This window comes from Malaya genurostris, chromosome 3 (genome assembly GCF_030247185.1).
Source record: "Malaya genurostris strain Urasoe2022 chromosome 3, Malgen_1.1, whole genome shotgun sequence".
Taxonomy (NCBI): domain Eukaryota; kingdom Metazoa; phylum Arthropoda; class Insecta; order Diptera; family Culicidae; genus Malaya; species Malaya genurostris.
In genome coordinates, this window is record NC_080572.1 from 270,608,009 (window position 1) to 270,625,095 (window position 17,087).

The window sequence follows — 17,087 nt, forward strand, 5'->3', positions numbered from 1 at the left end:
GCCTGGAAAGTACTCGCCGTATTTCCTGGGGAAAATACGGGAACAACTGAGTGCTTTATCTGAAAAATCATACCGGATTACCTTGGTTTGGGTCCCATCACATTGTTCCGTAAGGGGTAATGAGATGGCGGACTCACTGGCCAAGGTGGGCGCATTACAAGGTGAAACCTATGAAAGACCAATCTGCTTCAATGAATTTTTCAGTCGTTCTCGTCAAGAGGCACTCGTCAGCTGGCAAACCTCCTGGAATGATGGATATCTAGGACGGTGGTTACATTCCATTATACCGCAGGTATCGACGAAAGCTTGGTTCCGAGGGTTGGATGTGAACCGGGACTTTATTCGCACAATGTCAAGACTTATGTCCAACCACTCTTTGCTCAAAGCGCATCTTCATCGTGTTGGCCTTAGTGAGAGTAATCTTTGCGTTTGCGGAGACGGTTATCATGACATCGAGCATGTTGTTTGGGTGTGCTCCGAGTATTGCGACGTCAGACTCCAGCTAATTGATTCCCTTCGGGCCCAAGGTAGACCACCTTATGTTCCAGTCCGTGACGTTTTGGCAACCAGAGATCTCCTTTACATGACCTACCTCTATAACTTCCTCAAAGCTATAAACGTGCAAATCTAGTTCTCTCTCTTTCTCTTTCTTTCTTCTACAGTGGTCCTACCCCAAACGAACTAAACACTGGTCAAGCTGAATTGCTGGGAACCATCCATAAATGACACACCAACATCAAAGTACACCAACAAAGCATCCGAGTTTAGTATAGTCTCTTCCTCGTTACAATCTGGAGAACGTCGAGAACCCGGAAATGCAAAGTGTGTTTAAAAGATGCAAGCTATTAATGAATGATTTGTAATATCAAAATATGTTCAAAATCAATACAGTATAGGTCCCACCCTCCTGACACTCCTTTACTAACTCTAGGGGAGCAGGTCGCCCCATAATACGGCTTCCACTCTTTTCCACCTAACAACAAGACAATCGGCCACGTTAAGCTAACGCAAATGAGCCCAATAAAAATTTTATTATAAAAAAAAAAAAAAAAGTGTTGAACCAGTCCGAGACATCGATTGAAGTCGAAAAATTTGGTAAGAAAGCTATGGTCTGGCAAGCAATTTGTAGCTGCGGTAAGATTTCGAAACCCTTCATCACTACTGCTTCAATGAACAGGAATGCTTACAAAAACGACTTCTACCCATGATTCGAAGCCACAAGGATCCTGTTGTCTTCTGGCCAGATCTTGATTCTTGCCACTACCAGGACCGGTGAAAGAGGTGGGTACGATGGGTGCTACTACCCACCTAAAAATTCCAAAGGTAGGTGATTAACCACCTGAAATTTCTAACGAAAAAACAATGGTAATATAAGTATTGTTCATGAATATCGAAGGTTTAAGAATAAGTATTATTTATAACGATAAGAATATTTTTAATGTAACTTGGAATAATTAATAAAATCAAAATTATAGAACCCTAGTACTCAGCTAGTTGAGTAATGGTGTGAAGATATACAGCAGAAAGGTAAGACGTGACAAGGATCATTTGAGTAAGCAGAAATCTTTTAGTAACTTAACTTTTACTTTTTTTCCAACCAGAGGAGAGCATCTGATCAATGAATCACTCGTGTATTGGAAAGTACCGATAAAAAAATTACTCAAAATCTGTTGACGTAGGGCTACGGTCTTGTTTGCTATACCGACGTGCAAGTTCAAAATACAGGAAATAAAACTGTACAAACAGTGGTTTGAACATTTAAAACTCAACTATTTTTCAACTGATTTTCGATATCATTATATATACTGCTTGGATATACTTTTTTCGCAACGATTCGAGTAGATAAATCTATATATTTTAGATAAATGGTGATTCAAACTTCAATGTGTAACGAACCATGTCTAATTTTTCTTGTTTCCCAAAACATTTTATCAGGATTTCCCCGGTTTTCATAAGATGTCTGTTCTTCAATGAGTACGTTCCTCTTCCGTAACAGCACCATCACCGCCCACGGAAGACCGCTCCAGTCGATGACCAGCATGTGGGCCACCCGCCGGGCCTTCGTAGGACAAGTAGTCGCTGGGGGCTAGGTTATTGAGAATATGGTGGGTGAGGAAACAGAACGAAGACCAATCCGTTCAATTTGGCCATTATTTTCATTGACTTGTGGCACGGAGCATTGTCTTGGTTAAAAATGGTTTTTTCGATGTCGCATTACAAACGCATCAATAATTCAATGTAATAATAATTTTCAATATAGTCAATGTTTATTATACCTCGAGTATCTGAAAACTGACGCCATGATTGTTCCTACTACCTGTTACATTTTCGAACGACTTTCTCCGTATGAATGCCAATACGACTCCGGAGAAAAATGGTGGATCCAAGTTTCGTTCACTGTTTCATACAAACGAAAGAAATTCTTTTTATTGCGACTTAACAGTGCCAAACTGCTCTCTGGATCGTTAATGCGTTGTTGCTTTTGTTCGATTGAAAAAAAAACCTTTTATATGCCCAGATATTCGATTAAAATAATAAAAGCGTTTCCAGTTAATGTCCCAACCATTTCAGCATATTTAATTTTACGAACTTCAATTTTGCGTTCATTCATCGCGATTATCAAAACTTGCTTGACTTTTTCTGACGATTGCATCATTTGGTCCCGTTTGAAATCAGAATACACACAAATCTTTATTTTCAATGGATCCGAGTGCGGGTAACACCTGTCAAACCGTTACTTTATCAGCATACAGGACTCGTTATTTCCATTTTTCCATAAGTGAACAAGTAACGCCACGGTAACGCCGATCAATGTGAAAATTTGACATCTGAAGGTTGGTTCATTCGAAAAATGAGGTAAGTTTGACATTTGGGTCAGTCTTGGGACGTTTTTAAGCAATGTGGTATGCACATCAGCGACTGGACTGTTTATGGATTTGTTTTATGCGCCGTTCGCTTCGCACGAGACATATTTTGATCGAAAATCGGCAGGATGACATGCGCGAATTCAGCACCTTCCATCATCAGCCCCAACGAACTTAACGGTCAGAGTAACTAAAATTCTTAAAGAATTAATTTCGAAAATTCGCACACACAAATAAGTTTATACGGAACAAGACAATGCCACTGCCCTAATACTCAAAACAAATATAGGCAGTGATTTTGAATCTAGTTGGGGAGTCCTATGTCAACAGTTCGAATAACCCCACAATAGTTTCATGGCGTATTTAATCCCTAAATGTGCAATGTGCTTCAAACTTCGAATTTACACGTTTCATGCCAATTAATAACGAAACAGAATATTGTTAAAAAATCGAAAAACTACCCACCTGGACTTAACATGTTTCACCGGTTCTGGCCACTACTCGAAATCAACGGTAAAATGGTATACTACCAAAAATGTCACTTTCGTCCCAAAAGACATGAATTCACCAAATTGCCCACAACTTCGACCAAATTGAGGAATTTTGGGCATTAACGAAGGCACATCTTAGGAAACATGTCTCGGCAGCCGAAACCATTCAACAGTTCGAAAAAGATTGGAAAAAAGTGCCATAAATTGTCGCCAAGGAGTCTGTACGGAATTTAATGAGGAACGTTCGCAAAAAGGTGCTTTAGCTAGTCTACAATGGCTAAATAGCAAATGTTGAGAATAATATTCTGTTGTTGTAGTCTGATATTATCAGTATATCGAATAATATTTGAATATCTTACACTTGTGAATTATTTACAGCGAAATCAAAGTGCGTCCATACTTTCTAGGACTGTCTTTATGATCGGAATTTGGACAGTCGGAACTAGTTTGATAGACTGTCTACTAACAATGACTTGGAACGGTTGGAAGAGTTTTGAGCTCAGTTTAGAGATTATTAGAGTAATTCCGGAATCGAAAGTTGTATTCGGATGAAATTCTGAAGCTTTGTAAGGGATTTTTTTTCAATAGTATAATATATATTTTTAGGCACACTGCTTAAGCTCTAAGATGCCAAGGGTATTTCCTAATCTTAATTACCGACTAACTTAAAACTAGAATAGTATCATTAGATTATGTCGTCTAGAATTTTTGGAAAAAGCTTTTAGCTGGCGTTCGGCAGTGGTCGGTGAATTGAATATTGCATGACTTCCAGTTGGTGCTATCTATGGCCGCTTCCTTTCAGTTCGTGTGGGTCCGCGGGAAACACCCCCAGGCTACGAAGGCCCGGCGGGTGGCCCGCATGCTGGTCATCGACTGGAGCGTAGGACCGTAGGCGGTGATGGTGATGTTACGAAGAGATGAAAAAATAAAAAAAGTAAATATTGTGGAAACCGAGGTAAATAGGGGGTATGGAAACAAAATGTCTGAAAACTACAGAGATCTAATTAGTTGCCATCGAGATGGTGAAGAGACGGGGGAAGGGGGAACGAAAAGTTAGTGACAAAAAAAGATCTTGTTAGTTCCAATGAAGATGGTGGACAGGGACGGTGATCGAGAGAATCGGGCGGATGTTAGTGTCGAACCTGTAGGTGGAGATTATACTTTCTGAGCGAGGTATAACAGATTACACTTGGATATTAATGTGTTTGAGGTACTGGTATATAAGAAGCATATAAGAGATATCCCGACTAGCCAACACATCTCGGACCGGAACTTCAGGTGGTCTACCTCGGACCCTTAGGGAGTCCTCCGATACTCCGTACACGTCCATACGACATGCTCGATGTCCTGATAACCGTCACCACAAGCGCAGAGACCGCTCTCCACGATTCCAATACGCCGGAGATGCGCGTTGAATGTGTATTTTGTAAGGGATCATAAGATCTTTAATTTGAACTGAAGTTTGTGAAAATCGGTCACGCTCTATCTAAGGAAAGTGAGTAAGTAATCAGCTTAGGTGTTGGTTTTCATTTTCTAAATAGCTTGTACGAAATTGAACCAAGTTCGCTGTGTGCATTGTTTGTAAAGGCGAGTTGTGTTTTCTTTTTCCGTACCAGCTCGTAACGGTGTGTAGTGGTTTCGCATCGTCATTTTAAATGGCGGTTTGAAAGCTTTGACTTTGATCGCTCTGTAATTGCAGAACCGAATGTCAGATCGTGATGAAATTTCATAGTAGCTTTAGCAATAATATAAGCTTCAATTTGAATCAAGATTTGTGAAAACCGGTTCAAGCATCGTTAAGAAATCGAAGACAGTTCTACTTTTGATGTTTTTCTTCTCTACTTTCGGTGCTTCCGGAACAGGAAATGGGATAATGTTAGCACCGAATCAACTTTATATGCCCACACACCAATAAATTCGGCGAACTAGAAGAATTTATCAGTCAGTTTAATGGGATTTGTTCCTCTGTTTGCCGTCGTTTATGGAGAAAAAATCGTTTAGAAAATTTTGAATAATTTCAAAACCTTTAGTTTGGATCTTAGTTTGTGAAAGTCGGTTAAACCATTTCCGAGAAAATCTAGTGCATATTTATACATAATTTTTACACATAACCCTATAACTCCAAAACCGGAAGTCGGATTCAAATGAAATTGGATAGCAGGCTATTTGACTGTGATACCTTTTATTTGAATCTAAGTTTGTTAAATTAGTTCAGCCATCTCTGAAAAAGTGAGTGCATATTTTTTAACATATTTCTAGTCCTTTATACTGCATAATCTGTAGTAAACAAATAAATAAATGAATAAAGAATTACGTTTTGCCTTTCTCTATAGAAAGGTATTAGAATTGCTGGTAAAAACGACTTTCGAACGGAGCCTCGGAGACCCATAGTGTTATATACCATTCGACTCAGTTCGACGAGATCGGAAAATGTCTGTGTGTGTGTGTGTGTGTGCGCACTTTTCGAAGATATTTGAACGCGCTCAATTTTCTCAGAGATGGCTGATCCGATTTTAACAAACTTGGGCTCGTTTGAAAGCTACTGTCGGGCCGTTGATCAAGTTCGAAGATCAAATGGTTGTGACTTTTGGTTCCAGATATATGATGGTATAAGTGACGTAACCGACAGAACACATTGTTTTTCACCGCTCTTATATATATAAGGGTGCCAACATTTTGGGATCACCTCTATTTTCGTTAAGCTCTAGTGCTCAAAAGTTCAAGCACCTCTAAAAAAGCCTTCATGCAAAATTTGAGCTAAATCGGACATGCTTAAGGGGTGCTGCCCGGTGGTAAAGGTTTGACAATTTTCGATCTTGAAAAAGCACCATAGGGGGGAGTACATGAAATTATCAAAATCGAAAATTTTGTTTGATGCCGAAACTCTTAAAACTGCATGAAACATCGAAATTTAGTGTCATCTAAAAAAAAATTTTTTTTGAAAATATCAATTTTTTTGAAAATATCAACTTTTTTCATATTTTTTCTAAGTCCCAAAAAGTCGACTTTTTCAAAATTTTTTTTTTCGAGATGACACTAAATCTCTACGTTTCATGCAATTCTAAGCCTTTTGGCATTAAAATTTTTTTTTTTCGATTTCGAAAATTTCATGTGATTTTTCAAGATATATGAAAATTCCACTAAGTGGACTAAGAAGGCATTTTTTAGATTAGCATCACTGTTCTCATACAAATAGGCAACGCAAATGTCAAGCACTAGTTTGGAAAAATGATGCTGACTGTGTGACATAAACACTGAAGCATGCTTTTGTGAACTACTCGAATCAATCTGAATCAATTATTTATTTAATAAAAGTATGAAACATTTTTTCATGAGACTGTTATGAAAGAAGAGAAAGGCATTATCACACCACTAGGTGGATTAAGAAGGGTTTTTTATTTTAAGTTTAGAACACTGAGTGAATGTAAATGTTCTGGTAATGGTACCAAAAACGAGTCAGGGTTCGTAATCTCAGCTGAGCCATTTAGATTATATACGGTTGGACAAAGAAAGTTGTGAGTAGCAAAGTGTGCGCACTCCAAAAATACTTCACCTTGTACTCCCACCCTACAAGAATGTTATCAGTTCCATAAATCACACAGTTTATTAAGATTGTTTAGCCAACTAACTTCCCACGCCCCACAGAGGTAAAGATCTCATTATCGCAACAATCTTAAATTTTTCCCTCCAACTTCGTGGCTACCTACCTCAAATCCTCTGGTCCACTGGTAAGCGAGTTTTTTTTCTGCCACCCCCTGTATCTCTCGGTGACAAAATGATGTCAATTTTTCCGCTACCCGTCGATATTTTATCTTACTTTTTCGAATACTTATTCGCCCTTCTTTTTATTTTTTTATTTTCGTTTATCGCTCTGAATACCGCGTAAAACGAAGGCGAAAAAACAACCAACACCGTCCCATCGATGCGTAACACAAGCCGAGCAAATTTTCTTGTTGTTGTTGTTGTTGATGTTGTCACAGGATACTCTGTCGGAATCCGGACACTGTCGGAATGCGACACCACTAGAGCGGTTGTGCTGCGACACCCAGCGTCATAAAATTGGAAATTCCACCGCGCGCACTAAACAGCATCAATTTACGGCACAACTGAGGTTAGGGGCTTTCACTTTTTTTTTCTTCTCTCCGTTTTGCCTACTTCGCTTGCCGCTTGCTTGGCACACTTTTCATTTTCCCAGGCGCCGTTGGGTTGCCGTTGACCGGCAAGGGAATCACAAAACAGAAAAGATGGGAAACAGCTAGGTCATGGAATTCGAATTTTTTTTTTTCGTTTTCTCCCTGCAGTGTTGGGATGGATTCACGATGTTTTTCACGACGGGCGGTATAAATTTCTCAATTTGCCGCCTTTGACTTATTGGTCGATGATGGCGTGGACCCAGGATGATGGCAAAAAAAAAAAAACAAGAAAACAAGTTGGTCTTTTTTCCCCGATAAGCCGGTTTCACATTCACAAATCCTACGGTCACAACAGAGAACACTTTTTACGTCGTTAAACGGATAATGACCGGTTGGTGTACAGAAATCCGAATGATGATTTGATTGTAGCCCACGCTCACACGGCACCGTTGACCTTTGCGACTTCGGGAATCGCCAAATCAATTCAACTTTTCACTTGAAGTCCTTCAACACAGATTACCAGGACCGGGTCAGAATGTTCTTTAATTGTTTACCTCACGCAATCAGTTTTACCACCTTTTGAAGGGAACTGGTTCTCATTATTGTTGCCCACTTGAATCGGTGTCCTTCGTGGGACCCAACGTTGACGAACTCAGACGAATGTTATTAAAAATACATCGACGCCTTCCCCAAGCTGTTTTCAATCGTATTTGTTTTTATGCCTTCGCTTTCTCCCATTGCCTGTTCGGAATTGATGTTTCACGTGCTCAAACTCCAATTAAGCCAGTGTAAATCCAGGAAAAGGGCACGCGTCTGTCGGCTGACAATCAACACACACACACTCACCCACCCTTTGCTTACTTCACTCGATTTTCGTTTCCACTTAATCACCACCCATCGGGCGAAACTTTGGAACTGAGCCCCAATCGCGAAAGTTCACTGTGGCGAATAAATATATTGCCCATTCAACAATTAACACAGAATTTCCTTCTTCGTTTTTTATTATTTTTGCTTCGAGAAGGGCTGAGCCACGGACGAGCGAGCGGTCCTTGGCCGTTCGTGCAAAGGATGAAATCGATTTTCGCACTTCTCGCCTTGTTTTGTGTTTTCAAGCACAGGCTCACTCGCGTTTTATTTTTAACATTTTCAACATTTTTTTTTTTTTCAGTACATTACTTAAGAATGTTATTATTTCGATTGCACTCGGTTGCTTCCACCCCGCTTCGGGAGAAGTATCCTTGGTGGCAGAACAGCCTGTCGAACAACACTAATAAATCACTCGTGCCGTTGTTTCGGATCACACACAAAAACGAACCCCCTAGTAGTAGGTCGCTGAGGAGGACCACACACTCATCCGGCACCGCAACGGATACCGCGAACTAGTACGAACTACACGGAAACACGGGAGGATCCTTTGCTAGAGGATGATTTTCCGTAAGCACCTACCACCCAACTGAATTTCGTTTCGCACACGGGAGAGAAGCGAAGGCTCACTCTGGCACTGGCCACTGTCACTGCCTGCTGCTGGCTGGCATGGCACTCTTCGATCAAGAAAACGCCCGTTGCTCCTGTCGTCGTCATCATCGTCCTGGTGAGAGAGCGAAAAGTCGAGCAACATGCGCGTTTGTTTGCTAGGTTAGCTAGCACTGAGAGCGAACTGTGAATCGCCGGTTCACCAGCTGGCTCGGCGACTCACGGCCAATTACTGGCAACCGTTTTCCGGTGAACGGGTGAGTCCTGCCTGATGAGACCATCCGAAACCAGCTGACAGCAGGCGCCCTTCCTGACCTAGCCTTTCGTTTTGTGGATTGTGTGGACGGTGTCGTCTCGTCGTTTCTAGGTGAGGGCACTGCTCAGTGGACGCTCACTTGAAGAGCGAATTCGGCCAAAAAACTAGCTGACACCGTGAGCGAACACACACGCGTGGAAAGTGTGGCACGTGCTCGAAATTCACCTGAGCAGTAAAAGCAGTAGCAGCAGCCAGGGTGGGAAAATGAGCGGGAACAATGCACTAGTCAAAAAAATAAATATTTGCTTGGTCAAGAGTTTTCTTTTTTCTTTGTTGTTGTTGCGTGTGTGGTTGTGAGTTTTATATCTGAATTCATCGAGATTTTCCTAATCAAATGTGTATGAAGTGAAGAATCATTCAGAGTCGATTTGTCGATGTTAGTGCGAACAGAAGTTTTATTTAAAAGATATTCTTATTCAGGCCTATTTGCGTACAAGCTTTACGTGGCCGAACAAGCCGATTTTTAAATAAAGGATTTTTTTAAGTGGATCTCGTTGTCACTCTTTTTCTAGGAGGAGAAGAGCATCCATTTCCCTCCTGCGAGGGTTGAGGGGCACTTTGTTCGTGGCTCGTCTCGTCCTCCATTGCCGCATCGGTGGTTTTGTTGTTGATTTCCGTCTTCTTTTCGTTTTCCTTGTTGTTCGCAGTCTTGAGCTAGTTGCTGTAGAAACGCCTTGTTGTACATTTGTTACTGTTTTTGGTTGGTTTGATGGTAAAACAGGAGTACTACCCTCACTAGTTTTCGTTGTTGAACGGTTGACCTTGTCTTTGGTTGAAGATGTTCTTTTCGCAGTTTCGGTGCAAGGTTTACCGTAGTGTGCAGGATGTTGTTCACAAAACTGACATTTAACCAGCTGATTTTCATAAGTAATCAGCGTTTTACACGAATGTGTCGCACCTTGTCCACAAATGATGTAAGATGGAATTGCCTGATGTAGATGCATACGTACCGCTCGCACGCCATTCCGGATACCGGGGAAAAAATTCCGCCATACTTCTCTTTCGATGGAAACAACTTCACCGTACTGCGACATGATTTCCCGAACGGACTGATCGCTGAACTGCGGGGGAAGGTCATGCACGCATTGTATGGCATTGTCCGCCATGTGCACAGAAATTTTGTATTTCATGTTGTCACACTCAAAGCTGTGCACCTCGTTGTTAACCAAAGCGAATGCAATTGCATCTCTTTCACGTTTAAACATAATGTACACACAGTTAGACGCTTTGTTAAATTGAATCTCACTTACATTATTAGCGTCTAGATGTATTCGTTCTTTAAGTAAGATTTCAATTTCATTTGCTGCTGGTCTAACTTTGCAACGCTTGAAATCTATACAAATTGAATTTGATCTTGTAGGTCAAGTTTCAGGCTTTGTTGAATCGTATTTGACCATTCCGTACACTCTATTGTTCACTGCACTGTATTGTCTTTGTTTCTTTTGCTTCGACCGCAAACGATTTTCGACTGTGTTGGGTGAGATGCGAGCACGAACTGGAACAGAAGTTTTGCTTCAACTGAAATGAGAAATTATTGTAACATACTGAATAAGTAAAGCTAAAAGAAGCATTGAAATTGCCACTATTTTATATATTTTTTTATTATCATTTATTTATCTACCCAAGTAGCTTAACTTATTGTAACTTATTGAAATTTCAAGAGGTTCTACAATTGTTTTAGAATTGTTTTCCTATGTTAGATAAGTTCAGAAAGATTTTCAAATATATTAAAATCGGTTGTGCAACTGATCACTGTTAAGTTTTACAATACTACCCAAAAAATCACTATAGAACAATTTAAGGTATATCTGAAACAATTGTTCAGCAAACCACCAACTTGTCACGTTGCACTAGCAGCTATAGAAGCTCAGCAGAAATTTTCACATCGTCATGTAAAAACGAAGTAACTAAATCAATTGTTCCACTTATCAAAAATATAAATATATCAAATCAATATATGCCGAAACGGCTGTTTATTTCTTGTGAAGAAAAAAAACCTGTTTTAATCCACATAGTGGTGTAATGATGCCTTTCTCATGTATAATATTGTGGTATTCTATTCAAAAATTTTTGAAAGAAAATAAGAGATTGTTTGTGCATTAACTAGTATAACATACAAAATAAAACAGTGCTTTGATTGCGTAGGTCATCCTTAAGAAAACGAAGTGGGTTCACTATTATATGCACTTCCGGTACCGGATCCGAGAGCCGGTATAATCAAAGTCGGTTCGTACGGCCACCAGAGATGGCATTTCACCAGAGAGATACACGCTAGAGTCAGATTTTTGCCACACCGAGGATGAAAAAAACGAAGCACCACACAAAGCGGAAAGCGCACTTCTTCTCAGTGTCGAATAGACAGCATTTGAGTGTGTGCTTGTGGTTAAAGCAGCTGGCGCGAGTGAAACACATTCTCTTCGCATGAATCGCTCACACGCGCTCTCGTCTAAATACACCCAAGTGACCACTGGCGCGTGATAGTGAGCGAACACTTCTGTGAACTTCAATTAATAGAGAGTAGATCTGGCCTTGCTATGAAAAATTTGCAAGGAAAACCGAAAATTTTACGATAAATTGTTTTATTTTGCTGATTTTGCGTGTCCACGCTTCATCTACGAAAACCATACAGCAGAGTGCTCACCGGCGTGTACACCTCTGTGAAAGTATCTGCATCCACCTCAGAGAATTTATTAGCTAATGCTCTAGCACTTTGGTGCGATTCAGTGGAAGAGGTAAAAGGAAATAAACAAACGCACTCATGATGCGTGTACACTTTACACAACAGTGGTGTATAAATGTGAAAGAGAAGAGCTCTCGTTGAAGTTGTCTGTGCGAGGGGAGAAATTTTGCTTGCTCTTCGTCACACAGAGGAGATAGACATCTCTGACGGCCACCAACTAACATGACATACAAACTCTACTAGTACGCACTCTAAATTACGATTTAAATGTTTGTTGCATCCGAAAATATGCAGTAATTTTTGGTAGGACCATAAGACCTTTCAATTGAACCTAGGATTGAGAATAACGGTTTAGAGTCCAGTTTAAAACATTTTATACGGTTTTTGTTTTACCAGTTAAAGTGACGGTGTACAATATTGACCACACTTTACCCTATAACTCCGGAACCGGAAGTCGGTTCCAGATGAAATTCAGGAATTCCGTATAAGACCGGAAGACCTTTCATTTGAATCTCAGTTTGTCAAAATCGATTCAGCCATCTCCGAGAAAACCTAGTGAGATTATTTGACACATACAGACACACAAACACACACACATATACATACACACACAGACATTGCTCAACTCGATGATCCGAGTCGAGTGGTATATGACACTTGGCCCTCCGGGCCAATTTTCTCTAGTTGGTTTTTCAAGTGATTGCATAACCTTTCTATATGAGAAAGGCAAAAACAAGCGGTTTTTATGGGACTGTGAGACTCTTTCTTTGAAGGTTAGATGGATAAAATCGGTTCAAATTCATCTAGTAGCAAAATGAGTGACACTATATGAATGTCATTACATGCATCCTGTAACTTCGGATTCAAATGAAACTCAAAAACCTTGTATGGAAGCATAGGACTGTTAATATAAGTGTAAGTTTGTAAAAATCAGTTAAGCCATATCCGGGAAAAATGAAATTGTTTTTCACACACAAATTTGCTTATTTCGACGAACTTCTTCGAATGGTATAAGGGTGTAAAAAGTTGTGTTTTTCCAGCAATTACTGTTGCAAGTATTATAAATCAATATAAATGTGGAATTGCTTTGAATTTGAAAATACTGCCATCTTTCTAAATCATATGTCATGTTCGAACGATTATGTTGCCAAAAACGAACCGTGCTAAAATCGAAACATCATGAAAAAACTACAAGCATCAGCCAAATGTGGTTGTTCGAGCCATTGATGTGGAACAAGGCAACCACAACTTAATCAGCAAATGCACGAGAATCTGCTTAGATTGATCTTTATTAGGAACCAACACCGAACACGCGATCCCAGAACATAGACTCTATTTGTCGTGATTTGTATTTGTTTTGTAGCCGACGAAATACATCAATATCCCAAATGTATGCAATTATATCTTTGTACATGCTTGCGATACGGATATCGATATTTAAGTTTCTCTTCGCCAAGCTTGTGTTCAAGTTTTATATGCAAGCAGTTATTTTTATAGCGTTTCTCTACCATTGCTACCATTCTGCGATTTCGGTTGAAACTAGAGATGGGCAGAACAGTTCATTTTAAAGAACCGTTCAGTGATGCAGAGTTCTATTAAAAGAACTAGTTCTCGAGAGCCGTTCGTTTGTTCTTTTCATAGTTAATTTGCCTGTTGAATAACTAACCGAGGTCTCAATTAGAACTGAAGTTTCGCAGTTTCAAAAAAAATTGCGCGAGCAAAAAACAAACAAAAAAAGGTCGTCCACGACTTTGAACTGAAGAACTATCGTTCTCAAATAAAGAACTATTGATCATTCTTTCAAAAGAAACCGTTCGCGAACGAATTGCCCATCTCTAGTTGAAGCGATAAATCTTTTCTCACCATAAAAAGAGTTCATGTTATATAAGTTATAAATTAATCTTATGCACTCAAAATTTACCCTGGGGTAGTTGTCAATATCTCAGGCGAAACGACATAACATGGAATTTCATCCGAACTTGCATGACACAAGATCAGAGCATACCAGTTAAAGCATCAAATCGTTTTATGGCACTTTTTGTCTTGCTGTCTAGCAACAACCTACCTCTAGCATGCTACACGAAGGATTGAAACGTTAGCTATAATTTTGCTTATATTTATAGATTCGCGTACTTCCAACAGCTTCGCTTTTGCATCGATTGACCAATCAGAGCGATGCTTTTCCTTTGATATACCGCTTACTCCTTCAAAACCTTCGACTATGGCAGGGAAATCCGGTATGCCGGAGATTTTTTGCAGACTAAACATAACACTGCTAGCTATTAATCAACAATTAAAAATACATGGTTATGAATATTCAAATCAATACGTAGAAATATTTCCAATCAAATGGTGACATAATATTGATAATTGATACAGAATTGACTGAGCTGTAATTGTTCAAAACCTGACCACATTTCTACGTATATTTTTCTTAAGTTTCTAATTTGCACCCCTATATAGAAAACAAAAATGTGTCACACATTAAAATGTGCTGTGCATAGTCTAAGAAACAATAGCATAAAACAAAATTGAAAATCGTGTTTCACTTCACTCCGAAACATCGCTTTATCATCAAGCGCTTAAAGTTCCTACTGCTGGAATGAGTCGAAAAGTCGCACGGAAAAGTTGTTTTTCTGATTTTAATTGGTTAAAATTTGGTACAACTAATCGATTGTTGTTTTAACTAATCTGTAATTTTTGATTTATCGTGCTGTCTGCTTAGCAACGACACCCAACAAGTAATGAAACGTTTCAGTTGAGCAATGCCAAACACCCTGAGCGCACAATGAAACGTTTCAATGAGATGTCACTAGTGCAATTGAACAAATACACAATCCCAGCAAAGTTACTTGTATGCATGAAAGCAAAAAAATGTCTCAGTTGTTTCAACCAATTATTCAGTTATTTGAACTTAAGACGCCAATTGCAATAAATATTTTTTACTGTTAGCCTCTTCTGGGGGCAGCTAATCGTTCACTGCTTGAACAATGAAATTTTACCTAATTAACTGCTTATATCTTTGTCACTAAACTCACAAAGGATATAGAAATGCACCAACAGATAACAATTCTCAAAAGGGAACTCACCAGAAAAAGGGTCACAGGGAATTAGGAAATTTTTCCTTCATTTGCAGAATGGCTCGCTGGTAAACCCAATGCTACAGATACACTTTCAAGAAAATACAAATAGTACCACTTCGCTTTAGCAGCAAATTTTTAAGCGTTAAGCGGTTTTAATAACATTGACATGAACTGTCCTAGAATACATTACTCTCAGATAAAATTAAAACATGTATACTGTAGGAATATCTATTTAACATATGGAAAACTTGTTTTACAATTAACTGTTATATTCTTCTGCATACTTTCACTTACATAAAACGACCACTACCTAACTAACATAAATGACGTACATTTACCATTGAAAATTTTCAATATGAAACGCTTTTGGTGAAATGAAGAGGTTTTTTGTTCTGCCTATTGCTGTCTTCGTTCTCCGCCAAGTGACAGCATCTGAATACAACAATTTCGGTTACCTGAATGGTTATGTCAAAATCACCAGATATGATAGTTAAATCAACAACATTTTAGTTGAAACAACCAGGGCGTGAAACAACAATTGCAATATTGTAATTTTGTGATCTGCGGGTTCTCCGTGCGCTTACACAAAAAGATCGATATCAAAATCAAATACATCGATTGTGACAGATATATTTCGACATAAAATTTCGAATTACTCAAAAAGTAAACATCTGATCTCAAATCCATTCAATAGCGTTCAGGGTGACGGGGAGACCTTTGATTTGAGGGTAGTTTGATCAAAATCGGTTCAGTTATCTCTGAGATCTCGACCTGTTTGTTGACATCACACACGGACATTTGCTCAGTTCGTCGAGCTAAATCGATTGGTGTATGAAATTCGGCCCTCGGGTCTCGGAAAATTTTTCTTAATTTTTTATTGAACTCTGTTCCTTTTTGTCATATAAATATGGTAAAAGAGGTAAAGCAACAATAAACTCTCGACTACATATTATAAAACATTTTCAAAACCTAATGGTAATGATGCTTTCCTCATTACCAGCAATTAATGCAAGATTTATTTCAGAATTTTTGATCACTATTTCCGGTGTTGGAACAGCACAGTTAATTTGCGAGGTCTTCAACTAAAAAGCTTTATATTTTGTAACAGTCTTTAGCACAGTTTTAACAACTTTTCACTTTCTTTTGATCATCACCTCAAATGATAGTTTGAAATTTTCAACACTCGTCATCGTATAGATCGGGAAATTTCAATAGAAATTTTTGAGACTATGGAAGCTTTTATTTGAGCTTAAGCTTTTTAAAATCGGCTTTTCATTGATAAATTGAAAAGTTCCGTTAAAAGTTCCGCAAAACCTTCCTGGTAACATTTTCCAACACGAATTCAAAGTTGCTAAGCTCTTTGCAGCCTATCGTTAAAGGACAAATTGAAATTTTCAATAATTGCGGTAGTCAAATCCGAATAAAATGTCGTGGCAACCTTGGAGATCCTTTGAAATTGTGTTGAGTTCCCATTTCTGTTGCCGATGTTGACCGCTACTTCCGAGAACCAGTATAATCAAAGCCACTTAGTTTGATCATCAACTAATAAGACTTACATATTAGAGAAGTTTTAGTACAGCTTCGCAGAATTTTCGCGTTCCTTGCATGATTTCACATTTTTCACCTTATGAAGTTTCACCTCATAGAAGTTTGCGCAAATTGGTCGAACCATCTTCGGAAAATTGAAGTGACAATTTAGGAATTTTCAACCGCTTTTTACGGTATTGGCGGAATCGATAAAAATGTTTTTGGCCATTAAATAACAGCGCATCCCAACTAGATTTTATCAACCAGTTTTGAATAACCAGCTTGGTCACTTATGAAAACACTTTTGAAAATGAATGTTTTGATCTTATCACCCTGTAATTATAGACTCGGCAGTCGTATCTAAAGTAAGTTCATGATTTTTATGTTAGATCCGATTAGCTTTGAGTATCGATTATGTGAAAATCTGTTCAGCCATCTTCGTGAAAAGATATTGCACATATTTTTATTTTAGAGCACTAATTACACCGTATATCCGAAACCGGAAGTCGGATCCGGAAAG

At 39.0% G+C, this 17,087-nt stretch overlaps 2 protein-coding genes across 3 annotated transcripts in view; one reads left to right on the forward strand and one right to left on the reverse strand.

Annotated features, from left to right (window-relative positions):
• LOC131438857 (zwei Ig domain protein zig-8) overlaps positions 1 to 9,015 on the reverse strand; it is a 701,379-nt gene extending 692,364 nt beyond the window's left edge. For both annotated transcript variants that reach the window (XM_058609195.1, XM_058609194.1), the window contains exon 1: positions 7,063 to 9,015. The gene's annotated coding sequence lies outside the window, so the exon portion shown is untranslated. The remainder of the gene's footprint in view (positions 1 to 7,062) is intronic.
• Positions 1 to 17,087, forward strand: part of LOC131434328 (uncharacterized) — a 37,482-nt gene that overhangs the window by 4,428 nt on the left and 15,967 nt on the right. The window lies entirely within an intron of this gene.